We start from the raw sequence: 27,236 nt of genomic DNA, 5'->3' as shown, positions 1-27,236 counted from the left end.
GGTGGTTGCGGGGCAGCAGACGGGGGGGTGGGGGGGGGGGCATCTAAAAAGCTGCCACCTGCACCTGATCGGCATATCCCACCAAAGAGATATGCTAAAGAGTGTGCATAGCAGCTTTATTCGTGAAAGGCAGGAGCAACCCAAAGGTCCCGCCACAGGAGAACGAATAAATCCGTTCTATCATGCTGCGTACAGCATAGCCACACAAGGAAATAGTGCTCAGCGATAATCTCAACAACTCTGCATGGAGCGAAAGACGCCAGAGATCCAAGAGTTCATTCTGGATGACTCCAGTCATGCAAAGTTCACAAAGAGGTCAAATCAATCTGTGATGGCAGAGGCCAGATGGGATGGGAGCAGGGCCAGGAGGGAACTCTCTGGGGTGGAAGAACGTGTACCTTGGTGTGGATGGTGGTTACAATTATATACAAGAATCCACAGCGTTGGGTATTTAAGGTTTGTGCCATTCAATGTACGTGTGTGTGCACACCTCGGTAACCATTCAGATATCCATTCCTGGCTCCCTATAAAAAAATAATAATACCAGCACACAGACTTCCTTCTCCACACATCTCAAGGAGTAGCAAAGTCATCTTTTTCTCAATCTACTCGGGCTAAGAAACTGCTCCTCACCCTCCCCCACCCACTCGACCTGCCCACACCACACCTGGGCATGGACTGCCTCCAAATGCCACCTAAACTCCCAGGCTCAGCCAGCTCAGTGCAGAAATGATTCCTCAGGGGGCCGGAAGGTGGTGCCATGGCCCAGAGCTCCTGGGAGGGGACTCCCCAGCTCAGACTGTATCGGGTTTTCCCATTCCTCCTCCCTCCTCCTGCTTCTGTCCCTCCACACCCCCTCCCTCACCCCCTCCTGGTGCTCTATCTAGCCACATGGGGGGTCAGGGCTGCCTGGACTCCTTTCCTCCCCTTTCCTTCCCCCCTCCAGGTCCTAACAGGGAAGTAAATGTAGATAGAGGTGAGGCATGGCTCCTGCCAGGGCAGCCAGCAGGGAGAAAGGGTCAGAGATTCCATGCAGACAAGGAACCTGCTCTGCAGCAGGTCTGTAAACATACCGGCTCCTAGCTGCCAGCTGCCACTGACGTACGTCACCACTGCCGGGCACCCAATGACACCATGCGATGTGGCTCTGCTGCCCTCCCTGCTCCCACGCCCGCTCCCCAGGGCTGGGGGTGCTCTGCCTACATGCTTGCTCTTGGCCTCCACCCCCATCCCCAGCTCTAGGCCACCCCCCAAAAAAAAAACAACAACAACAAAATGCTTTTATTCAATAAAGGGATGGGATCAACACAGTGGTTCTCAAATCTTACTGGTGGAACCCCTTCTCAAAAAGCTCCTGTGGAGTTCAGGGTGTGGCTGGGGTGAAGCTGGTCTCATCACAGAACCCCCACCACACTGTCGTGACAGTCATATAAGGCGCTGTGTGGATGTCACAAGATCCTCAAGAGCCTCATGGTTGAAAATCACTTGTGAAGTTCCATAGCGAAATTATGAGCAGACTGTCGTTGTGACCAGGTTCAGGGATGGATTGTGGGAAGTACAGTCCCAGCAGCTTGCCTTCAAGATGAACACAGAAAGAATCCTGAGTTCCCAAGTGTCAGAGGCCTTGAACTCAGACGTCACACCTGGGGTGCCACAGTAGAAGCAGGTAAGTGGGCCACAGAGGTCACCTGCACCCCTGACCTTCACAGCTAATCCCAGATGGGCCCCCAAGTCAACCCTGAGCACCCCAAGAAGCCAGAGAGGCGACTCACACAGCCCACTGACGGCAGACAGATAAGGAGTCAGTGCCCCGTGTCCCCCGAATCGGCCTTTGTGGCCAACACACCTCGGGGTCCAGACTGAAAGGGAGAGAGAAAATTATGTCCAGGGACACCTACTCCGTGCTGGGCCCCCGCTAAATGCTGAACTGGACTTTCAGGTGCTCTGTGATCTGGTTGGGAGTGGGGAAAACAATTTATTTTCCATTGGTTTGTGTCATCTTTCCCTTTTGAATTTTTTTTTTTAATTTTAAGAGAAAATGCCTTATTGAGGAAGAATCACTTAATGCCCACCTGCCCTTCTCTAGATTTGGGGAATTAAATAAATAAATAACATCCGCTCCTTGATCTGCATGCACAGGAGAAACAGAACACCCTGTACTTTCCAAGCAGATAAAGGAGAGAAGAAAAAAAGTGCTGGCTCAGCCAGGCAGGGAAGAGGAGGGGGAGAGGGAGGAGGAGGACAGGAGCGGGAGGAGGGGGAGGGGGGAGGAGGAGGAGGAGGAGGAGGAGGAGGAGGAGGAGGAGGGGATGGGCAGGGGCTCAGGACAATAGCACTTGCCTTCTTGTTCCTGCTTACATGCCAAAATGGGGGTGGGAGCCTGCGTCCCCAAGTCCACAAACAGGCCAAGACTGGCAGCTTCAAGGAATCAGGCCAGACACTGCATGAGTGTCTCACCGCCAGTCAAGATGCCCTGCTGCCCACCCCCATCCTCCATCCCATTCCAGCCTGCAAGCCGCCACCTCCCCCTGCTGCCCGGAGCCCATACTGCCCTGACTGACCTGCCCAAGGAGCCGAACTGGGGAGAAGAGGGCTGCAGGGGGAGGAGAGAGGACACAGGGAACAAAACAAGGATGAAGGAACACTAAGAGGCCACCCAACGGGAATGGGCACTCGCAGCCAAGCATGTGTCAACTTCCCCACCCACCTTCTCTCAGTAGCCTCACCGGTTTCATGTCACCCTGAGATTTACCCTCCAGGAACTGCCTCCCAATCACCAAATACCAGAGGCATGTCTTAGTCCTGGCCTCCCACACATGGCCCTGCCCAGCCCCTCTCGGAACTGGGGTTACCACACATCGCCTTACACTTTCCCCGTGGCAGTTAAAGCTTCTGGAGTTAAAGCACTCCCAGGCTCAAAACTGAAGGCATCCTTCATGGAAGACCCGCCCTTATCCATCGGGTCAAACCATGTCAACCCCACAGTCCACATAACTTTGCCTCTACACTCACCTTCCCCGGGGGGGGGGCCTGCCTCCACCTGAACCAGGCATAAGGAAGGCCTTAGCTCTTGACCCCTCTGGACCTAGCTGATCTTTGTGGCTTCAGTGTGCACCCCACCCCCTCAAACATACACACATACCCCAACTTCACTGAAGTTGAACATCCCCAGGGCAGCCCAGCTGAAGGCCTGTGGGAGACGTCCCTCCTGCACACATCAGAGAACCTGGCTCTCAGTTCCCTTCTGGGCGCACCCTTGTGCGGAGCGCTGTGGCTGTGCAGCTGTGTAGCTGCACGATTGTCTATCGCTTGAACCGCGCGCAAGGCCTGCTCCACTGATGTTTCCTAAAGCAACAGACACCCTGGAAATGTGAGCTTCTTACACTGGTTCTGCTCTGCAACCACCACTACCCGCCCCCTGCCTGTTCCCAAAGCCTGGGCATCTCACCCCGGGACATGCTGTCTGTCGCCTGCTATTCTGGAGGGAGGCTGAGCCCCACGATCGCTGAGCAGGGCCACAACCACTGAGCAGGGCCGCAGTCCCGGGGGTGAGCTACAGGGAGGTTCCGAGGTCCAGCTCAGCACAAGGTGCCCCTTCTCCTTAGCGTTGGAATCCACTTCCCTCCCCATCAGTGGCGTCGACAACAAAGACGATGCCACAGAGGGCCATCTTCCCAAGTGCCCCACACCTTTCCAAGGTCGCCCCTCAAAAATACAAAAAAAAAAATGTCTACCCTTCCTGGGCTCCCTTCTGAACACGGGCTACTCGCAAATGTGTCTGCCTCCTATCCTTTCCTCAAGGTCACCCAAGTGCAAAACCCATTTCCCCGAGGAGAAGAGCATGGCCAACGCAGTTAGCCCACCTGGTTCCTCACCCCTCACGGTCCAACTTCCACCACCCGAAGCACTCCAAACAGGCCCACCCCTCCAACCAGCAGGCTCCTTCCCTCTCTGAGCCCCATAGCTCCTGGGGGCCCTGCCCTCCCAGGGCTCTGGGGGCCACCTGCACCCTCCCGACCAACCTTGGGGAAGTCCAAGTCTCTCCTCTCAACGGACACTCCCAGTGCTCAGTGCTCGAGGGCAGCAGCCCTACCTCAGTTTCCCTCGAGGGAACCCTCTGCCTCAGCTTCCAACAGGAGGGGAGGGGGGCTTTTAAGGGAATCTTTTTGGACGGCCTGGCAGGTCTGGGAGGGATTTGGATTCTCGAGGGGCCCCCAGACAATGCAATTATTCTTCAGATGTAAAAACACCCAGAAATCCCAGACCAGCTGCTTTGCACAGAGGCCCAGACAAAGGGGCTCTGTGTCTGCCTGCAAGGCTCCTCCTACCCCTCAACCCCAGGAAGGGGCTGGGCCTGAGCTCCTCCTAGCCAGACCCTCCCCAGTCCTCCTCACCCTGCCCAGTCAGCCAGGAAGTGAAAGAGGCAGGATAGCTGAGCCAGGCTAGGCCAGCGACTGATGGGGGGTGGGAGGGGCAGACACAGGACAAGGACAGCCTATGAGCACAGGAGACAAGGAGAGGAAGAGAACACAGACCTGGGTGCCCAGGGAACCAGGCCCCAGCTCAGTGTCTCCCTTGCCAGGTGACACCTTCTCTGGGAAATGCCTGGCCAGCCCATCTGAACTCACCCCAAAGACACAGCATCTGTACCCCACCTCCTGGACACACATGTCTAAGTCCCATCGGATGTTTACCTGCCTCCTTTAGTCTTCAAGTTTTTCCATCTATAAAACGGGGACAGGTTCGGCTACCTGGTGGGACTCAGAGAGAGGACGAAAGGAAAAAGCTCCCAAAGAGACTAGTACAGAGGTGGGAGCCACTCTCCTAGGACCCAGAGCTCCATTTCAGTGAAGGAACCCCAGCCTTCACCTGAACGCAGACCCCTGCCTCCGCCTTGGCCCCAACTCTTGATCCTGACATCAATCAGACTACCCTCAACATTGTCTCAACCTACCCAGTTCTGGGGGTCGGTATCAGAGATGGGATCATAAAAGGAACAAGGCGTGGGTGCCTCATTCCATAGAGCCCTCCCACCAGCTATGCCCTCTCAAGACCACGATGAGGAAGAGGCTCTGGGGAGGGCCCATCTTCCTTCCTGGCACTCACACTTCTCTCAAGCACAGCGTCTTTGTGGGCCGCATCTCTTCCCCACAGCCAGATGTGTAAAGTCCCTAAAAGAACAACTTCGAAAGTCTTTGTAAGCCTTTTCTGAAGTGGGAAGCCTGTACTACATGGAGAGAGGCAGCCTTCAGCTATATATTTGGGGGGTTGGGGGGGGGGGGGGCCAGCATGGCCCTTATAAGCACTATTGTTATTCTTGAAGAGGTGAGCACTCTGGCCAGTCACTATTTCCCATGATGCTCTGCAAGGCCCGAGAGACCCAGGTGGATTGTTCCAAGACCTCAGCTTATCGCTGCCTTGTAGAGACAGATCCTGAAGACCACCAGCCTCTGGCTAGAAGCCTACTTGGGGACAGAGAAGGGGAAGCAAACATGGAAAAAAAGCCAGTGAACAGGTAAGTTCTCTGACGGGCATAACGTTCAGCTGGCAGTCTTGATGGCTAGAAAGAGAAACAAAGGTGGGGATGGGCCAGGACAGAGCCTAAGACTGAATTCCTGCTCCCATTCCAACCCCAAACAGCTTTATCCCAAACTCCACCCTGGAGATCCTGCCTTCCGCAAAAGCATGTGAATGGATCACGCTCTGACAATAGAGCAGATCAAGTGCTGGTCTTGGTGGCTTCTAAACATCTCCTATGAACTTTCAAAATCTGGGCCAGACACCCTGGAAATGTGAGCTCAGCTTCCATCTCCAACCCCAGCTCCTCACACTTCATGCCCTTGTTTCCCATCTTTGTGTGTATCTACCGGTAGATGTCTGGCAGGGCAGGCAGTCACCTGTCTGCCAGCAGGGACCACATTCTTCCACTAGGATTCCAGACCTCACAGAAGCAGGTAAATCCCATTTCCCCTCAGCCCAGAGACAGGCCAGAGTTTTATATGATGACTACACCACCTCTGGACACGCCGGGAAGAGACAAAATTGTCCAGTCAGTAACTTCTGCCCCTAACCAGTGTGGCCTTTGGAGAGTCCATTGGCTGAAGCCTTGGTTTCCCCATCTGTAAAGTGGGAATAATCACTCCTACCCTTAACAAGGCTGGCCCTGACCCCAGACTCTATTAGCCAGCTTCCTGTGTCTCTGAGAAAAGTCCTAAAGGCACAGGTTTCACTGTGGCTCCCTTAAGCAAACTTGAGGATGAAATACCCATAGCCTAGGTTCCCTCCTTCTAAGCAGTACCTGACACCCCAACTTGGGACCCCCCTCCCCCAACCAGGAAGTCAGCACCCACAGAATTGTAAGGAACCACAAAGTTGGTCACTATCCTGGTTAACTATATTGGTGCCAGACTGCCCCTGGGGAAGCACACTAGGCTGTGGGCACAAGAGGACTTCCTGGGAGGAAGTTCTCCTAGAAGGCTGATCCTGGAGAGAAAACCAGCTCAAATCCACAGCACCACCCAAATAGCCCCAGCGATCTTGAGAAAGAAGAACAAAGTTGGAGGGATCACAGTATCAAACTATACTACAAAGCCACTGTAATAAAAACAGCCTGGTTACTGGCACAATAACAGGCATATAGATCAATGGAACAGAACAGAGACCCCAGAAATCAAGCCACACCATTAGTCTATTCATATTTGATAAAGGAGGCAAGAGTATGCAATGGAACAAAGGCAGTCTCTTCAACAAATGTTGCTGGGAAAATTGGACAAGAAAATGAAACTAGACCACCAACTCACACCATACACAAGAATAAACTCAAAATGGATAAAAGACTTAAATATAATGAAAGAAACTATAAAAATCAAAAAAAAAAAAAAAAAACAAAAAAAAAAAAAAAAATAAAAAAAAAAAAAAGAAAAAAAAAAAAAAAAAAAAAAAAAAAAAAGCATAGGCAACAAAATCTCAGACAGCTCATGTAGAAGAATCTTCACCAATACATCTCTTTGGGCAAGAGAAACAAGGGAAAAAAGAAATACCAGTTATTGGAACTATATCAAACTAAAAGGCTTCTGCACAACAAAAGAAACCAACATCAAAATGAAAAGGGAACCCACTTATGGAAGAACATAATTGTCAGTGATATATCTGATAAGGGGTTAATTTCCAAAATACATAAAGAACTCATACAACTCAACAAAAGGAAGAGAAAAGCCCAATTAAAAACTGGGCCAAGGAACTGAATAGACATTTCTTCAAAAAGAACATACAGATGGCCAATAGACTTATGAAAAAATGCTCAAGATCATTAATCATTAGAGAGATGCAAATAAAAACGATAATGAGGTATCACCTCACATCTGTCAGAATAGCTACTATCAATAAATCAACAAACAGCAAGGGCTGATGAGGATGTGGAGAAAAAGGAACTCTGATGTACTGCTAGTGGGAATGCAGACTGGTGTAGTCACTGAGGAAAACAGTATGGAGTTTCCTCAAAAAATTAAATATGGAACTTCCATTTGACTCAGTGATCCCACTTCTAGGAATATATCCTAAGAAACAATCAGAAAGAATATATGCACCCCTATGTTCATAGTAGCACAATTTATCATACAATAGCTAAGATCTGGAAACACCCCAAGTACCCATCGGTAGATGAGTGGATAAAAAAAAATTGTGGTACATCTACACAATAAAATACTCTGGGACTATTAAAAAAAAAAAAAAAAAAAAAAAAAAAGAAGGATCTCTTACCCTTTGAGAGAGCATAGATGAATGTGGAGATCATTGTGCTAAGTGAAATAAGCCAGTCAGAAAAAGACAAAGATCACAGGATTTTGTGGAATCTAATGCACAAAATAAATTGACCAACAAAATAAGTCCCAAAGCATGGAGGCATGAACAACATATCTCAGAGGGGATGGGGAGAGAGAAACCAAAAAACGTATATACTTACTAGAGGCCAGTGCATGAAATTCATGCATTTCCCCACAGTCCAGTCTTACCCTCTCCAATCCAGGACCCTTCAGGGGACGCCCGACTGCTGGTTTAGGCCCAATCCCAGGACCTAAACTGGCAGTCAGATATTCCTCTCACAACCCAGGACTGCTGGCTCCTAACTGCTCACCTACTGGCCTGCCTGATAGCCCCTAACTGCACCCCCAACCCCCTCCCCCACCAGCAAAGTTTAAAAAAAAAAAAAGGATACCAACTCTATTTTGAAGCCCTCAAGTCACCATGGCCCTGGAGGAATCTCAGATATATACAAACACAATCATAAAAACATACTTTACTGTGTTTCACTTGATGATGTAACTTGATAAATAGTCCCCTTCTTAGGGGACACCTTATAGCACCATGGTTTTCATACAGGTCTGGGATCAGATCACTTGTTCTTTAATACATTTTTTTTTTTTTTTTCAGAGAGGATGGGAGAGGGAGAGAGAGATAGAAACATCAATGATGAGAGAGAATCATTGATTGGCTGCCTCCTGCATGCCCCCCACTGGAGATCAAGCTGGCAACCCAGGCATGTGCCACGACTGGAAATCAAATAGTGATCTCCTGGTTCATAGGTCAATGCTCAATCACTGAGCCACACCTGCCAGGCCCAATAACTTGTTTTTTAATACTGGTGGTTTGAATCTCTACAACTTATTAGACGAATGACCTGAGCTTCAGTTTCCTCATCAGTAGAATGGGTATAAAGAATACCTGCCTACAGGGTTGAGTATGACAATGCAGTGCTTAGCCCACAACCAGGCATGTAACAGCAATAGTATATTTATATTCCTCCAGGCCAGAGTGTGCACACTAGTGGGGTGACACTGGGAGGGCTGGGCCAAGACACCAAATGTGCTAAGAGCAGGGGTAGTCCAGCCATTAGACTGTATGATGATTCATGACCTCCAGGCCTCAGAGAAACCGCCTCACTCCGCAGTGACACTGCTGTGATCTGATGACAGGGGAGAAATAGAGGCTTAGGAGAGAAGGCCACCCCCCTCACTTACTCGGGATGATTGGCCCTCTTGGACAAGGTCTATGAGGCTGCAAGTATAGTGACAGGACCATCTGTGTGGTCACCAGCCTCCAAGATGGCCCTCAATGATCCTTGCTTCCCAGTACTTGTGCCCTAACATAGTCTCCTCCCAAACTGACCTATCAATACATAACCAATAAGATGCTGTAGAAATGATGAGTGTAACTTCTGAAACTTGGTCATAAAACACCTTGTGCAAGTACCATATGATTTCACTCGTGTGGAATCTAATGAATAAAATAAGCAAACAAATTAGAAACAGACTCAAATAGAAAACAGACTGACAGCTGTCAGAGGAGAAGGGGGATGAGGGGCTAGGTAGAAAAGGTGGAGTAAAAAAAAAAAAGACAGCTCAGACACAGACAACAGTATAGGATTACCAGAGGGAAAGGGGTTGAGGGGGGAGGAGGAAGGTAGAAGGTATAGAGGAGATAAATGGTGATGGAAGGAGACTTGGGGTGATGAACACATAATACAATATATACAGGTGATGTATTATAGATTGTACACCTGAAACCCATATAATTTTATTAACCAATGTCACCCTGAGCTCAACAAATTAAATAAATAAATAAATAAATAAATAAATAAACAAACAAACAAATAAATATTGAAAAACACATTGTGGCCGAAACCGGTTTGGCTCAGTGGATAGAGCGTCGGTCTGCGGACTGAAAAGTCCGAGGTTTGATTCCGGTCAAGGGCATGTACCTTGGTTTGCGGGCACATCCCCAGGAGGGTGTGTGTAAGAGGCAACTGACTGATGTTTCTAGCTTTCTATCCCTCTCTCTTCCTCTCTGTAAGAACTCAATAAAATAAAATAAAATTTAAAAAACACATTGTAGCTTCTCCTTGCTCTCCTGGACTGCTTCCTCAAGGGGACGCCAGCCATCATATCATGAGGCCACTAAAGCAACCCTATGGAGAGGCCCATGAGGCAAGGAACTGAGACCTCCTACCAACAGCCAAACGATGCTGCCATGTGAGTGAACCACGCAGAAGCAAACCCTCCAGCCCCAGTCAAACCTCCAGATGACTGCCAGCCCAGCCACCATCTTGCCTGCAACCTCCTGAGAGTCCTTGAGTCAGAAACACACAATAAAGTCACTCCCAAGTTTCTGACCCACAGAAGCTGTGAGGATACTAAATGTTTGGATAACAAATGTTTACTGCTGTTTTAAGCTACTAGGCTTTGGGGTTGTTTGTTACACAGCACTAAGTAACTAATAGAGTCATCAAATCTCTCTCCCTGGGGAACGCCCCCAGGGTGGGGACCCTAGGCAAATTCCCCATTTCACTCAGGGCCCCAGCTCCCTCTTTTCTGAAATTCAAGTCTGGGGTGGAGTGAGCAGAGAGCCTGGCCAGCCTCTACCATTTACAAGGCCCAGGAAACAGGAATTCCTTCCCAGCCAGTATATTAGATTCACCTGGAGATTTTTATAAAAGACTGACTGATACCCAGCCTCCCACCAACCCCCCCCCCTCCCACACACACACACTGGATCATCTAAATCAGACTGTTGGAGGCTGTGGTCCTGGCATGGATATTTTTTTAAAGGTCCTACATGAAGCTAATGTATAGCAGGCTCCAAATGCAGATTCCAGGCCCACCCAGAGATATGGTGTCTGCCAATGCAGGACAGGAGGAGACAGAGAGAAGAGCAAGCCAGTGTCCAAGCTCCACTTCTCTACCCTCAGCTTAAATGGAGGGTCTCCCTCTACCCCCTCCCCACAGTTGCCCAGCTGCCTAAGCCCTGTGCATTCCTAGTCCATAATGCATCTCAGGGTGCACAGGGCCAACCTCTGCCCTCAGGGACCGCTCCCTTCGAGAGGACCAGGGTGCAGGATGGGATCTAGCTCTGAGCGATCTTGGGGAAGACTTTGTTTCTTCATCTGAAAAAAAAAAGGGGGGGGGGGGGAATTACATCACCCCTGCTCTGCTCTCTAAAGGGTCCTAGGCTCCCAGTCCTGGGAAGGACACAGCAGTGGGTTAGACAGACAGGTACACAGCCAGGTAACTCACAGGTATCACATGCAGTGATAGGATTGGATAAGAACTGTAATGAACAATGTGGGAGACGATGAGAAAGGGTGCCTAACGGGGCAGGGAGAGGGGTCAGAGAAGATTTCTAGGAAAGAAAGTAGAAATGGGCTCCAGGCAAGGGGAACTGTATGTGCAAAGACTCAGAGGTGCTGCTTTTAAGGTCAACTCTCAATACTGCTCTTCCTTCCCTCCATGAATCACCCTGCAAGCCCTACATGGCCACCCGCCTGGCCTTCCTCCGAAGCTGCAGCAGCCACTACCCAAGCCACAGTGCAGGCATGGAGGGCTTGCCCTGAGCTTCCCCACACATGTAAGCACACCCCATGGGGGCACACAGAGAAAGGGCAGAATGGCCCCAGCTCCCCGGATTGCACAGGGAATGGAATGTGGAGACGGACCCCTCCACTTCATCAGGCATCACCTGAGCCCCGACCATCCAGAGAAGGGGGGGGGGGGGGGGCAGGATGGTCACTCAGCAACAGTACAGGCGCGGCAGAGCCAATGCATGCTGCAGCGAGAAATCTGGGCTGGGCACAGGACATCCTGGGGGGGTCCCCCTTACCCCCAGTTTTACTCTTCCAGGTTTCAGTGACCCACGTTCAACAGCAATCCAAAAATATTGAATGAAACATTCCAGAAATGAACTATTTGTAAGTTTGAAGTTGTGTACCCTTCCGAGTAGCATGATAAATCTCACACCGCTCCAGTCCATCCTGCCTGGGATGTGATACACCCCTTTGCCCAGTGAGTCCACACTGTACATACAGAACAATAAGATGTTTGGCAGGGAGAAAGACCCCATTCACATAACTTTTATCATAGTATAATATTATAATCTATTTCACTGTGAGTTATTGTTGTTAATCTTCCTGTGTCTACTGTATAATCTTTATCATAGGTGTGTATGTATACTAAAAATCATAATGTCTATGTAGTGTAATGACAGTTTCAGGCAAACACTGGGGGTCTTGGAACATATCCCCTGTGGGCAAGGAGGAACTACTTAAAAATGGTTAAAATGGTAAATTTTATATCATGTATATTTTACCAAAATAAAAACAAGAACAACAAAAAGCTTAGCAAGCCCTACTCTGTGCCAGGCACCCGCCCACAACAACAGCTTCCCCTTCGAGGATCTAACCAATCAGAGGTGACAGGTGCCCCAAGAAAAGCAAAGTAGGGTGCGGGGAGACGCAGCTGCTCTGTGTGGGGAGGCCAGGGAAGCCTCTCTGAAGAGGTGACCCCAGAGCTGTGGGCTGCGGCTCCGGGAGCAGAGGAAGTGACCGTAGGGGATCAGAGGGAGAAGTGCTACGGTGGCCTTCTGGGAACTTGCTACATGACAGGATGTGGGGATGATGGCGAGGATGACTTGGACAACCAGTCATGACACTGCAGGAACAAACCGTGACAAGTTCTATGTCATCTGGTCATCCCTCTCCCCTTGTCAACAAGCCTGTGGGGTAAGACAGACCAGAAACTGAGGCCAAACAACTTAGCGCAGGACCTGCAGGTGGGAGGGGAGCCCACGTGGTCTCATTCCGGAACCCAGTTCTCTTCCCAAGGCTGCACCAGCACTGGGAACACTGCCCCAGGCAGGGCCCAGCACACCCCAAAACACACAGCCTCGGGTCCCTCTGCCAATCACACTTCATCAGGCAGCACGGCGGGCACTGTCCTGCCCAGCTCCTCACCAGGGTCAGTGTCTCCACACAGAGAGACACACCCATTCTGCACCTGGGGCACTTGAAGCCTGGGAGGTATGAGCTGGCAGAAGAGGTGGCTTCCCTGCCAGGTTTCTACCCTCTCTCTGCCAGAAGCCGCAGCCCCACGGTTCTGGGGTGAAGGAGGACTGCCTCGTCAGCACTTTCCACTGACTCTTTCAAAACCACTGACAAGAACTGAGGCTTGTGAGACAAGCCCAAGCCCGGGCACAGTACCCCCCTGCCGGCCCCTCGTGACTCTGCACAAAGCCTGACTGTGCTTCAACTCCAGCCCCGGGGAGAAGGGGGTCTCCTGCAAGCCTATCCTCTCTCCAGAGCCACCGGGTCCTCCCTCTGCCCCCGAAGAGACACAGCAGCCCACAGGGCAGAGCTAAGTGTCAGGGCTTGCAGGAGGGAGGGGGTCCCCCTTCACTGTGAACTCCTTTCCCACAAAGCTCCCTCTCCTATGGCCCCCACTCAGCACAGATCGCAGAGTGGGGGTGGCATGCAAGAGCACAAAAGGAAAACATTCCCCAAAAATCCAGCCACCGGATGAACCACACAGCAAACCCCTGTTTACTGAATCCTCACTATGAGGCCCTGAGCTGGGCACTCTCCATTCATGGCATCACTTAATACTTCCAAACACCCGGGTGCCCACGTTGCAGATGAGGGAAGAGGCTCAGAGAGGTTCACAGATGGAACGGGGGTCACGCAGATAAAGTGAGGGCAGAGCAGGGCTTGACAACACTGAGCTCATCTCTTTCTGCCCAACGCTCGCTCAGTTCTCAGGTCCCCCGTGGCCTCCGGAGGCAGCAGGTCTGAGGACAGCCCTCCGCCTGGCACTTCTCCTGACTCACCCCTCCCCACAGACTGACCCTGCACACACTGTGCCAGGCCCTCGGGGATGCCTGGCAGGAGGCATCCCCAAGCCTCACAGCTCACCCTGGCTGCACAGCCAGAAAGCAGGGCTGCCCTGGGGAGGTCATTGCCTCCCGCCCAGGGTGATGGTGGAGTGGTCACCGGGCACCTGAGTCTCCCTGTCCCACAAGGGCTGGCTCAAGGTTTGCCAGGCACTACACTAGCCCACAAGCCTTTGGCCCTTGGTTCTGTCCTCCAAAAACAGGGACAGGGATGCTGGTCTAATTGCTGTGCCTACACACACACACAAAATTCTAAGAGCAACTAACTCCTGCTACCCTCTAGACCAGGGGTGGGGGACTTTTTTTCTGCCAAGAGCCATTTGGATATTTAAACATCATTTGCAGGCCATACAAAATTATCAACTTAAAAATTAGCCTCGCCTAGCCGGTTTGGCTCAGTGGATAGAGCGTAGACCTGCAGACTAAAGGGTCCCAAGTTGGATTCCGGCCAAGGGCACATGCCTGGGTTGCGGGTTCAATCCCCAGTGGGGAGCATGCAGGAGGCAGCCAATCAATGATTCTCACTCACCATTGGTGTTTCTATCTCTCTCTCTTCCTTCCTCTCTGAAATCAATAAAGAAATATATATTTTTTTAAAATAATAAATAAAAATTAGCCTGCTATCGTGGGTGAAACTTTTAATTAACTCGCCCCTAATGATGTGGCGGGGCCAAATGATTTACGGGCCTTATACGGCCCACTGGCCGAGTGGCCCCCACCTCTGTTTTAGATAGTCCCCTCCTCTCAACGGCCCGAGATTTTCCTTGCGTGGTAACTACAGGGCGGTGTAACTTGCTCTTCCAACAAGTCCTAACCCAGGATCATCAATAAATGGCTCTCCATTAAGTTCAACAATGAAGCAGGACCCCAGCAAGAGCTGGAACCAGGTCTGAAAAGACAATGGTGTTCATTTCAAAATGCTCACGTTGGCCGTTAACTCAGAATTCAGTCCATAAAACACCTATGGAGTTAAGACACTGAGCTTGGATACTAAACATATTCTTCAAGTCCTTTTCTTGAATTCAAAGAGAGACTTAATAACTCACCAGCTTTTGAAATCAAGAAATGCTTGCCCTGGCCTGTGTGGCTCAGTTGGTTGAACATCATCCCAAGCACCAAAAGGTCACCAGTTGGATTCCCGGTCAGGACACATGCTCAGGTAGAGGGCTTAATCCTTGGGGAGAGGGGTTTCGTGGGAAGTAACTGTTCCATGTTTCTCCCTCTCCCTTTCTCTCGCTCTAAAAAAAAAAAAAAAAAAAAAAAAAAAAAAAAAAACCTCCACTGTTCTTTCTCCCTCTCCCTCTCCCTCTCTCTCTCTCTAAAAAATCAATAAAAAAACATTTTTAAAAACCAGAAATACCTGTTCTTATACTAGTAATTCTACTAGAGGCCCGATGCATGAAATTCTCCAAGGGGCTCAGCCCTCGAAGCCCCTGCTTCGTCTGGAAGGCCGTATAGACGGTTGTTCTGCTATTCAGCCGTTCAGTCAATCTGCATATTACACTTTTTTTTTATTATAGATCGTCACCGTTATCGCTATTTTTCACTAAGCACATCTGAGGAACAGAGCGCAGCGCTAAGCATTTCGCATGGGATGTATAGGTGAAATCTCAATCAATATCCCCGTTCTACAGAAGAGGAAACTGAGGCCCAGAGAAGTCCCACACCTGCCATCTAAAACAAGGAACTCCAAACTTCACTTAGTAAGACACTAAGGCTCAGGTTTTAGTCCTTTCTAAAAACCAAAGAGTGAGTCGATTTCATTGTCTTGCGTTACTTTTTCATATTAAACCAAAAGTTTCCCATTAATTGTGTATGATTTTTTTAAATTAGTTTTCCCAATAAAAGAGAGTAAAACGGGATCTGTATGTAAAGGCCTCATTCAAAAAGCTTTCTCAACAATGTTTGCTCATGGATGGTCCTGAGTGTCTCTGCCTGAGTCATCTCAAAATCCAGCTGACTCAAGGTCTAGTTTAAGGCAGTCCCGAAAGCATCCAGCAGCCTCACCCTGGGGTCAGGAAGTCGGGAGCTGGGGGAGCCTAGCTTGGGGTGAGGAGGGGAGTCTGGTGTGGTGAGAAGGCATGGTTAAAGGTTTGTGGACAGGCTCTGAGGGGCCTGAGAGGAAGAATGGACACTGGATCGGATGTCCAGGAACCTGGATCAGAGGCCCAGACATGCCGTTTGCCGGCACTGCCGGTGTGGCGGCGTGCGGGGAGGACAGGCCCCCCGCGCTGGGTCTGCAGGGCCCTGCGCACAGCTGGCAGGGAATGGCTAGGTTCTTTGTTCTGTTTCTAATAAATTACAACTCATTTCCGAAGGCCTCTCCTCCCGGGCACACTCACACCTTCCTTTACACCCTCCTCCAAGAAGTAGCTAGAGGGCACAGGAATCTGGGCTGGGATAAAAGCGGGGCTGCACTCCCCCTGCCAAGCCACCCTGCTTTGGCTGCCCCCAGAGGCTTTCCTCCTCCTCCACCCGCCCAGCACGTTCAGAGAGAGCCAGAAAAGCCCCGGACTCTGCTTGTTTGAGAAGGAAGAGAAGGGCAAAGCAGGACAGCAGAGTGTGGCGGGGCTGGGCGGGCAGGCTCACTGAGCCTCCTCTGGCAGGGCCCTCGGTCTGCCCGACTCTGTACCATGAAAGCAACTTCTCCTGGGTCACTGTTTGACATGCCACACCCCACCCGCCCCCCACCCCCTGAGCTGCTGCACAAACAGTCCTCACACTTCAGAGGAAATGAGGTGTAGCAAGGAGCAAGGCAGGACGGTCCCCACCAGCCACAGGGGAGGAGGGGAAGAGCCCCGGGACTCCCCCTCCCCCTTTCCTGTCCTTGCAACACCCCTTCCAGGAAGGCAGCAGGATGAGATTCCCAACCTTTTGGGGAAAATGACTCAGAGCTCTGAGAATCTGAGGAGAAGGGTCATATAAGCAAGCCGACCCCTCCCCATGCTGAGATGTAAAGGGGCATAGCTGCTCCGTGAGGAGGTCCAATGTTGGGGGGGGGGGGGGGGGGGGGGGCTGTCTGTACCTTCAACCCATCACACCTCTATCGTGTCTCTCACTGAAACTCTACTCTGATCAAACCCCTGTCCTGCTCAAAAGCCTTCGATGGCAGGCCCTGGCCAGGTGGCTCAGCTGACTGGAGCGTCGTCATTTTGTACAACACAAAGGTTTCTGGTTCGATTCCCGGTGAGGGCACACATCTAGGTTGCAGGTTTGATTCCCCAGTCAGGGTTCATACGGGAGCATATGGGAAGCAACCGGTTGCTGTTTCTCTCTCACATCAATTTTCTCTCTCTCCACCCACCCATTCCTCTCTCTCTAAAATCAATTACATATATATAATTTTCACACACGCACCCGCGCACTCCCTCAGGTGAGGACTAAAAAAATAAACAAACACAAACCTTCAATGGTTCCCATGGTCTAACGCAGCGTTTTTCAACCGCTGTTCCGCGGCACATGTTGCCTGGTGTGCCGTAGGTGCAGACAAGACAAGAATTTTATAATTTTTCACTATTTTGTTTACTTAATATTTCATAATAAAGTAATTATAAAATACTTTCTTTGTGTTTATTTGATTCCTATTCAAGAGAATTACTTTATATATAGTCAATATAGGCACAGAGTTAAATTTTTTAACATTTTCTAATGGTGGTGTGCCTCGTGATTTTTTTCATGAAACAAGTGTGCCTTTGCCCAAAAAAGGTTGAAAAACACTGGAATGAATGAAGGCATGTCCCTGACATCTCCTCCCTGACCTCAGCTGCCCTGTCCCCTATACCCACCCACCATTCCCACCAGGTCCTCTGACTACCACACCCAGACTAGTTCCTTGGGGCCCAGCGTGGCCTGTGAACTCTCCTCATTCTGCCCAAATCTCCTTACCTTGCCAGCCACTCCTCCAGGAAGTCAGCCCTGGCTACCCTCGCCCCCACCTTCCCCTCCTCTACAGAAGACCCCTCCTCTGGTCTAATCAGGACCCCAAGCCTCGCCGTGCTCTGCCGGCCTTTGTGCTTCTCACGTCCCTGACCACTGTCCCCTTTCCTAGGCCACAGTAAGAACAGATATGCATTCAATGATCACAAAACCCTACAAGGGAAATAATGTTAGTCCCACAGAACCAATGAGGAAACGGAGGCACCAAGAGGTTTAGCTTCTTGCCCAGAGGACACAGCCCGCTCTCTGAGATGAACAGCTGGGAGAGAACTTACAGGGCGAAGAGATGGCAGGAGCAGTGGGGTGGGAGGCAGTCCCAGGATCCCAAAGACCCAGGCCCGGCAACTGTTGGGTCGTAGGCACCAGACAGGTCCTCCCAGGGCTCTTCCTCACCCTCCCAGGGAAGCAGAACAGTTGCCATGAGAACCCAGAGCTGGCCCCATGTCCCTCCACGCCATCCCTCCCTCTGCAGTGCCCTTTTCTTCCACTGACTGTCCAAATGGTGCCCGTCTCACCAAGCCCACCTCCCCTAGGAAGTTATCCATCCACCCTTCCCTCCCTCCCCGGCACTTCGGGACTTGGACCCTGCCTGTGTGTAGTCGTTCATGGAGCAGCACATTTCCACATCAGCCCCTCCCACGGGGTGTTTTCAGGTTGGCAGGTATTAGAAAGTTTAAATACATATATTTCCGTGGTCAAATCATTTTGGGAAACACCAGATGGCTTCTTCTCTGCAGGACTTGTCAGAGCCTTTAATTCTCTTAAAGAGCTCTGTGAATCTTCCCCCTGTGTGGTGGAGTGAATTTGCCAGTTTCTACCTTTGTTTGAAGTTTCCCAAAGCAGTCTTTGAAAAATGCAGCCCCCTCCCACCCCCTCAGGAGAGCCTGCAGTCCTTTTAGGAAGTGTGTGAAATATTTGAGGAATTCAGCTTGACGGCCCCTCTTGGCATTGCCCAGGGCAGCAGAACCGCCCCACCTTCCTTTGGGTGAGGTGACTAACTACCCCCCTGCCAGGGTCTAAAGAGACCTCACCTGACCAGTGCCCTAAAACACCGAACCCCGGGCCATGCCAAGCCCAGTGAGCAAAGGGCCTTGGGAGACCCCCCCAAAGCACACTGGGCAATTCTTTCATGCAAATTACTCCATCATTAGCCTTCAAATTTTAGTATTAAACCAAAATTAAAATGTATTCAGCTGCCATTCTAGGAAGAAGCCGTACCCCCACCCAACAAATCCTGTGACCCTCTCCCCTGCTCCCCAGGAAGAGGGTGGAATCCCTCAATTTACAGAAAACAGAGGCCTCAGGGAGGAGCAGACACTTGCCTTTAGCGGCCCCACCAGGGTCGGAGCAGAAAGAAGCATCTAGGCCTCCCCACGTCCAGGTGCACCGGGGAGGGGGCCCGGAGGGAGAAGACCCCAACAGCAGCAGCTCATGTGACCATTGGTGTTGGCTGCAAGAATGCGGGCCAGGAGAAGAGACGCTGCCCCTGCTGGAGGGAATGGCTGGAAAGCTGGGGAGACTGGGGGTTTCTCGGAGAAGATTCTGTGTCTGGGGCTGAAGCCAGCTATTTCCCCAATCTCCTTGGGCCCAGCCTGGATGGAGGAAGAATGCTCACCCCAGATTGGCTACCCACAGGGCTGGGCTCAGCTGTGGGCAAAGATAAGATGCCTACGTGACTCCTGCATGTCACCCTGCCCTGGGGCAGTCACCTAAGACACCTTATTGTACTCTTGGGAACTCATCACTGCCAGACACCCTGGAGACCAGTCCTGGTTCCTGGCCTGAGACTCAAGCCCCCAGACACTCCCTCTCACCCAGCCCCACTTCCCAGCACCCTGCATCCTGAACGCTCTACACCAGTGGTCGGCAAACTGCTGCTCGCGAGCCGCGGTATGCCGCTCTATTGACCAATGAGTTTGCTGACCACTGCTCTACCCTATCACCTTCAACCCCCACAGAGGCAGTCCCCACACACACCCCCAACACAATCCACAGGAGCCTGGATGGTCCCTTTACCTGTCCTAGGTCTCACTTTTACCTACACTCATCCCTGCACCTGCCTGGCCCGAGTCCATAATCTCAACCCTACTGCACAAAGATGGCCCATGGAAACCCCCCTCCCCTCATGGGCCACTTCACACCACCCAGGAGCTTGGTAGAAATGCAGAGTCTCAGGCCCTGCCCTAGACCTACTGAGTTAGAATCTGCATGTTGAAGTTTGAGATGCACTTTTATCGAGCGTTATTCTAATCAAGCCACTGCACCTATCACCTTCAGTGGCCCCCAGGGGCCTCATGAATCAAGTCCAGACTCAGCAGCTTGGCAGACAAGGCCTTCCCCAACCTGCCTTCCACCCACCACTCCGGGCTTGGGCTCCCCCTCCACCTTGGGAATGCCAACTCCTCCTCTGTTGGCCCAAGTCACCCAGGACGCCAGCACCCTGTATAAGCACCACCTCCTCGAGGAAGCTGGTCTGAGCTGCACCTCCTTACATCACACCTGGCATGGCTCACGCTCATTTCCTGGAGAGTGAGGATCCTGACCTGTGTGCCCAGTGGCTGTGAACACTGGGCTGGGGCACAGATGTCAAATGACGCCTGAAGGTAACAAGGCCCCATGTCCAGTTGTCAAGAAGTCCACCCTCAGCTCCAGTCCGCCAGCCTCTGGCTCTGTCTCAGCTTTCACCTCAACCCAGGCAGACAAGGACTCGGGCAGTGTGCATGAGCCTCCTGCATACTCCCTGCCTGAGAAGGGATGCTTCCCAAAACCATGGGCCTGAGGAGCTCCCAGCAGCAGTGTGCTTGCCCTGTGCCTCAATTTCCCAAAATACAGAAGAGAATGCCACCAACTTTCCCTCCCTCTTTTCCTGGTAGGCTGGCAGAATCTGCCAAGATAGATGAGCAGATCCCTTAAACTCTGGGGCTCAAAAACTGAAGCAAAGGGACGCCATCCCTGTGTGGTCAGCAAACCTCTGCTCAGCCGACCAGCCAGGCAGGCCCCTGGGAGGCCAAGCCACCAGTCCAGAGGCATCATTTTTTTTTAAATATATAATTTTATTGACTTCAGAGAGAGAAGGCAAGAAAAAGAGAGAGATAGAAACATCAGTGAGAGAGAATCATTGATCGGCTGCCTCCTGCATGCTCCCTACTGGGAATTGAGCCTGCAACCTGGGCACATGCCCTTGACCAGAATAGAACCCAAGACCCTTCAGTCTACAGGCCAATGCTCTATCCACTGAGCCACACCAGCCAGGGGTAAGGCATCTTTTCATGACCAAACAGGAAAGCCTTGCAGGACAGGGCTGCCACACCCTCCTCCTGACTCCCTCCTTCCTGACCCAGTTCCTCAAGGCTGGTCCTATGGGAAGTCCCCCTTCACACTGGGCCCCCAAGAAGGCATTCAAACGTGTAACCTTAAGGAGTTCCTGGCTTCCACAACCTCTGGGGAGCAGAGGAATAAAACTCTCTAATCCCATTTTACAGGTAGATAAAAAGAGGTAAGGGCAGGCCCAACCATGAAGTGGATTAAGCTCTCTTCCATTCGTATTTCTCTGTTCCCCCAGCTCAGCTCCCATGTTTGACTCAGCCCTACTCTGACCCCCATGCAGCTTTCCAAAGCCAAGTCTGAAGCTCTACCTCACAACACTCCAGATGGGCTCTCCAGAGGCAGAGGAAGAGGTCAATGCTGAACCCAGAGGGGTGGCATTCTAACGGTGGCACCTCAAGCAGGGAGCTGTTTTAGTGCCAGAAGCTGATCTCCCCAGCACCCTAATATCACAGTGGGTACGATGGCCAACCACTCAGCCTGGGCCTGAGCCTCTCCTGGAAGGAAAGGTAGGACATGAAGCAGAGAAACTCGCTGAGCAAGGATCTCTTCTCCCTTAGAAGTTATGATTCCTTTCCACCCTCCCCAGTCTCTAAGATATGCAGCCTGCATGTCATCCTGCACGTCTGGAAGTCTGGAAAAACAATTTGCTTATTAAGAAGCCTTCAGCTGGTGCCTAGCTGAGAGGCCTGAGAAAAGTTGCTAGAGTGGGATGGTTTATAGCACATGTGTCAAACACAAGGCCCGCGGGCCAAATTCGTCCCGCCAGGCCTTGCAATGTGGCCCGCACCGCGCTGTCATCACTGCACTCCGCTGCGTTTCCATCACAATGACAGTTTATGACTGTTCAGTAAACCATTCGGCCCGCGATTTAGGCTGGATTTTAGATTTTGGCCCCTTCTCTGATTGAGTTCGACACCCCTAGTTTATAGCATGGATTCTAGAGCCAGGTTGCCTGGGCTCGTATCCTTATTCTGTCACTATTGTGTTGTATGACTGCGCCTCAGTCCTCCCATCTGTTAAATGCAATAAGATCTACCTTATATGCCCTAGCTGGTTTGGCTCACTGGATAGAACGTGGGCCTGCAGACTAAAGGAACCCGAGTTCGATTCCAGTCAAGAGCAATGCCTGCGTGGCGGACTCGATCCCCAGTAGCGGGCGTGCAGAAGGCAGCCCATCAATGCTTCTCTCTCATCATTGATGTTTCTATCTTTTTTAAAAAATATATATTTTATTGATTTTTCTACAGAGGGAGAGGGACAGATAGTTAGAAACACTGATGAGAGAGAAACATCCATCAGCTGCCTCCTGCACACCCCCTACTGGGGATGTGCCCGCAACCAAGGTACATGCCTTTGACCGGAATCGAACCCAGGACCCTTGAGTCCGTGGGCCGACACTATCCACTGAGCCAAACCAGTTTCGGCTGATGTTTCTATCTTTTTCTCCCACTCCCTTTCTCTCTGAAATCAATTTTTTTTAAAAAAAGACTTACCTTATAAGCTAGTGAAAGGATTAAAGGAGTTAATATTTACAAAGTCCTTAAAAATTGCCAGGCATCCCAGAGGATACTAGCACAGCAGGGGCCTGGCCCAGCCTCCTGCCCTCTGCCTGATTTTAACACCCAGGACACCCTCCTTGCCCCCAGCTATCCCCGGTCCAGGCCTTTCTGAGACATGCCAGCCCAGCTCTACATCTGGTCCTCTAGCCCCTATTTCCAGCGCTCTTCTCACAGTGTTACTTTGATTCCTCACCAGTCTGCCTGTCCAGGGCTCTGCTCTCCTCCCTCCTAGATGTGAGGTCCCCTGGCTCTTGGCCCTGCAATCTGGGAGCACCAGCCACACGATTCAATTCTCAGCTGGCTCCTCTGTGCAAAGAGGAGACTGTGAGTGGAAAGGCAAAGGTCTAAGAGTGAGACCCCCAACCCATTCGTCCCACCCTTCTTCCAACCCTCTGTCCTCCGAGGATGGGCACCCAACAGCCAGAGAGCAGCCTGAAGTAAATCCCCAGCTTCCCATCCCCTGAGTCAGAGAACACACACACACCCCTGTTAACCTAGCCTGGATGCCCACCAAAGAGAACAAGGGAAGTCATCTATCCCTAACCCACAGTGGCCCTCACTGACTCCACATCCCCCAGGCTCACAAATCGCCCCCCTGGCTCACAGGCCCACCTTCGAGACACTGGGCCTTTTCCATTTCCCTTTTTCCCCTCAGATCATTACAGCCATTTGCTTTTATGGAAAGAAAGTAGTGTTAGGAGTCCCTTGAGATTTAAAGGGGGCTCCTATGCTGACTGCAATACTCTCCTCTTTCTGCCTAGCCCAATCCCCACCTTCCCACCTGACTCAAGACTTCCTGAGCAGCAGCTGTGTGCCAGGCACTGTGTCGATGCTCCAAATACAGCAGTGGGCCATTCAGTCAAGGTTCCAGCCAGGCAAAGAAGAAAGATAATTGTAACCAACAGTTATGGACTGTGATAAACACGATGAAGAAAGTAAAACAGGAGCTTTGGTGAATTATGGGCTGGGGAGTGGCCCTCTACCAAGACTGGGGAGACATTTGAGTTTGAGGCCTGAAAAATTAGGAGCCAGCCCAGAAAACCCTGGAAGGACATTATAGGCAGAGAGAACACAGCATAAGCAAAGGCGCCAGGACAGAAAAAAAGCTTGGGATGTTCCAGGCAAAGTGATTCAGGTGTGGATGTCAGGAAGAACACACAGGAACAAGATAAGGCTGGAGGAAGTCAGAGATGGCCAGATCAAAAAGGGTCTCATGGGCCAGGGAAAACCTGGAGATTTTATTCTAAGTGCAATAGGGAGCTATTGAGGGTTTTAGAGAACAAGATTATCTTAGTCAATATTTTCCTAAATACGTCTCTGTTAAAATAGATTAGAGCAGCATTCACGTATGACATAAAAGTCCTGTGGCAGAAGCCTAGGATGGTAGCAGTGGCGTCAGAGCTTAAAGAGCATGCGTGAGACAGAATTTGAAGAAAGGACGAAAAGGATATGCTGCTGGATTGGGTGTGGGGATGGAGGCAAAGGGGGAAGTGGATGCCACCTGGTTTCCTGTCTTTAAAGAGGGGTTTACTGAGATGGGACGGCCTGGGGAGGGTCATGTTTGGGGAGTACAGTCAGGGCTCCGTCTCATCCATGTGAGTTTTTCATACCAGTGACACAATCAGGATATCATAAATCATCACATGGGTGATTGGATAGAGAGGCTAGAGATAAAACTTGCTACTTAAAAGCATGAGAATGAAAATTATGTACATTTAAGATCTTTGTTTGTAAATCGATGCTTGATTTAAAAATCCCAAGAAAAAATGAGAGCTAGCCCTGACCTGTTTGGCTCAGTGGATAGAGTGTCGGCCTGTAGACTCAAGGGTCTCAGGTTCAATTCCAGTCAAGGGCATGTACCTTGGTTGTGGGCACATCCCCAGTAAGGGGTGTGCAGGAGGCAGCTGATGGATGTTTCTCTCTCATTGATGTTTCTAACTCTCTATCCCTCTCCCTTCTTCTCTCTGTAAAAAAAAAAAATCAATAAAGTATATTTATATATATAAAAAAGAAAGAATGAAAGCTGGGGGTGGTGGGTGTATGTCAATAGAAGGATATTGGGGAAGAGGAGGGGGCTGAGGACAGAGCCCTGAGATCCTCCAACATTCAAAGCTGAGAAACGCTGTCCCCAGAGACGACTTAGGAAGGGCTAGCCAGGGAAAGAGAAGAAAACCAAGAGAAGCCAAGAGGGACCATTGGTTCTAGAAGGAAAGAATGATCCACAAGACCAAGGGAGGTTAAGGAACACCTGCTTGTGGGAATATGGAAATCACTGGAGACATTGACTGGTGTGGGGGAGGGGGTGCCAGGGCAGTTTCAGTCATTGGTGGGACAGAAGCTCCCCCGGAGAAACTTTACTGTGAGAGGCGGGTCTGTGGCTGAGGGAGAATGAGGGATGAAGGCAAAAAGGGGACTATGAGATGTAGGGTGTGATGGAAGAGGGTGCCAAAGCGTGCTCTTACACCGTATGAATAACCCAGCGGGGGAGAGGCCACTTCTAACACTGTGGAGAGGGGAAGTAATTGAAGAATGGGGGGACAGGGACAGAGCACCTTGGAGCCCCAAGTGGAGGCATAGGCCTGTGGCAGGAATTGGGATGCTTCATGCCTCTGAGAGAGAAGGGGAGGGGAGGGGGGAGGAAACGCAGCTGAACACAGATGTGGGACCTTCCCTGTGCTCACTTTCAGGTGCACGCCTACACACCCCTCCATACACACACTCCCATTCGTGCTCACCGCAATGGCCCTTGGGGCGCCTGCCTTGTTTCACTGCGAGGACAAGTGGCCCTCCGGTGAACTGGCACGGATGTGCCCCCACCAGCGGGTCCTGCAAACAACCTGTGGCCATATCTCACCATACGTGTCAGACACGGGGCTTATCCTATCAAGCCGTTCCCCTTCCAGGTGCAAGCTTGGAGGGGGTCCACGGGCCCGGTCACCGGCTCCACCAAAGCCCAGCCCCCGCCCCAGGACAGCGCCGTCCCTCAGCCCCTCCCCCGGAGCGAGCCCTCCAGCACACTCCGCTTCCAGAACAGCCGAGAGCTGCTCCCACCCCGTCTGGGTCCCCGCGGCCCCTGCCCCCGAGCAGACCAGCCGGGCGCCCGCAGGGAGGGCGGCCCGGCCTCCCCCCTCGTCCCGGCCGGCGCCCCAGAGCCTTGGCTGCTCTCCCCAGCGACCACCCTCCGGCGGCCCCAGTTGGCGGAGCGGAGCGTCGGCGCCCGGCTTTGTCTGCGCCCACAAAGCGCGCCCGCCAGGCGCCCCGGGCTCCCCGGCAGCGAGCAGCCCGCAGAGCCGGCCTGCCCTCCAGCCCGGCGCGCTCGCCCGGCCCGGCAGCCCCCGCTCCAAACCGCTGTCCCCCGGCCCCGATCCCCGCCGCCCCCGACGCGGGCGAAGGGGGCGCGGCGCCCACCGCTCCCCGCGAGCCTCGGGGGATGCCGCGCCCCCAGCCCGCCCGCCGGAGCCCCGCACCGACCGCGTCCCGGGGCTGCTCCCGGCCCTCCGCCCGCCCGCGGCGGCCGCAGCCCCTGCCCGCCCGCCCGCCCGGAGCGAGAGCCGGGCGCCGGGGGCCGGGCGCGGGGAGCGGGCTCTCCGTACCTTTCCCTGCGGAGCCGGGGAAGTGAGTCTGCGGCGAGCGGCGCTCCAGCCAGCCTCGTCCTCCTCCGCCTCCCCTCCGCTCCAGCCGCCGGGCTTCCTCCTCCCGCCGCCACCGGGACCGTAGGGGCCCGAGCCAGCCGCCGCGGCCTGTGTGGGGCCCCGCTCCGCCTCGCGTCCCCGGCCCACCCCGCCCGCTCCGCTCCGGCCCGGCTCCCGCTCCGCCTCTGGGCGGGGACGCGCGGCTCCGCCCCGGCCCGGCCCGCCGGGGGCGGGGACCTGGCGGCCGCGGGGAGGGGAGGCCGGGGCCCCAGCCTCCGATTCCGGGCTCAGCGCACCCCGTCGGGGCCCCACGATCAGTCCCCTGGCCAAGCTGAGCTCCAGAAGTCCCCACCCAGCCCCGAAAGAAAGGCAGCCGGACCGGCCCGGGGCTGGGCCGAACCCAGGGCCGAGGCTGTCTGTGAGGCGACCCGCAGAGCCGGCACGCGGACCTCAGTTTACCCGGGGAGTTGACCTTTCAGAAAAAAAGGGAACCTCTGTCCTCCTGGAGCTGCCTTCACCCCCGCAGACACTCCCCTGGGGTCCGAGGGCTCGTCCCCGAGAGCCACCCCGAATCTCATCTTCTCCCCTCCACCCCATCCCCCAGCCTCCGAGAATCGATCTCAGACCCGCAACAGCAGTGGGAGATGGGGCACTCAAAACGCCACAGCCTGTCCTTTCGCAGCCCAGGACTGTGAGCGGAAGTGGCCTCTTTAAGAAAAATATCCTTTGCCCACTGCCTCATCCTTGATTTTATTTAAAAAAAAAAAAAAAAAAACTCTAATACAAATGTCAGGGTCACTTTTGTTTTTAAGTCAGAATTCTTTGGAAATTTATTTGTTTTCTGTTTGAGATGCTGGTTCCTTGCAGATTTTCATTTGCTCAGTTGGAGGAGGGGCGGAGCAGGGGCTCTGACAGTTTCATTCTATTTAGCCCTGGAAGCATTTTCAGGGCCGATAGAGACCCAGTCCAAGGGGTGCAAGCCTTCAGGGAACTCTGTTTCAGAGTGAGGAGTGTGCCTCACCTAACTCAGACCCCACAATGAACCCACCAGGCCCAATGCCGAGCATAGCAT

The 27,236-nt window shown here is 52.2% G+C and overlaps 1 protein-coding gene across 6 annotated transcripts in view; it reads right to left on the bottom strand.

Annotated features, from left to right (window-relative positions):
* Window positions 1-26,325, bottom strand: part of SMOX (spermine oxidase) — a 39,092-nt gene extending 12,767 nt beyond the window's left edge. For 4 of the 6 annotated variants that reach the window (XM_036418483.1, XM_036418487.1, XM_045574269.1 and 1 more), the window contains exon 1: window positions 26,126-26,325. The gene's annotated coding sequence lies outside the window, so the exon portion shown is untranslated. Of the gene's footprint in view, window positions 1-18,968; window positions 19,116-26,125 lie in introns of those variants that run through there. The other 2 variants (XM_036418484.1, XM_045574268.1) reach the window with 2 other exon arrangements.
* Window positions 26,326-27,236: the final 911 nt, after the last annotated feature.

Source organism: Pipistrellus kuhlii, unplaced genomic scaffold (genome assembly GCF_014108245.1).
Source record: "Pipistrellus kuhlii isolate mPipKuh1 unplaced genomic scaffold, mPipKuh1.p scaffold_m20_p_6, whole genome shotgun sequence".
Taxonomy (NCBI): domain Eukaryota; kingdom Metazoa; phylum Chordata; class Mammalia; order Chiroptera; family Vespertilionidae; genus Pipistrellus; species Pipistrellus kuhlii.
This window is presented reverse-complemented; position numbering and strand designations above follow the sequence as displayed.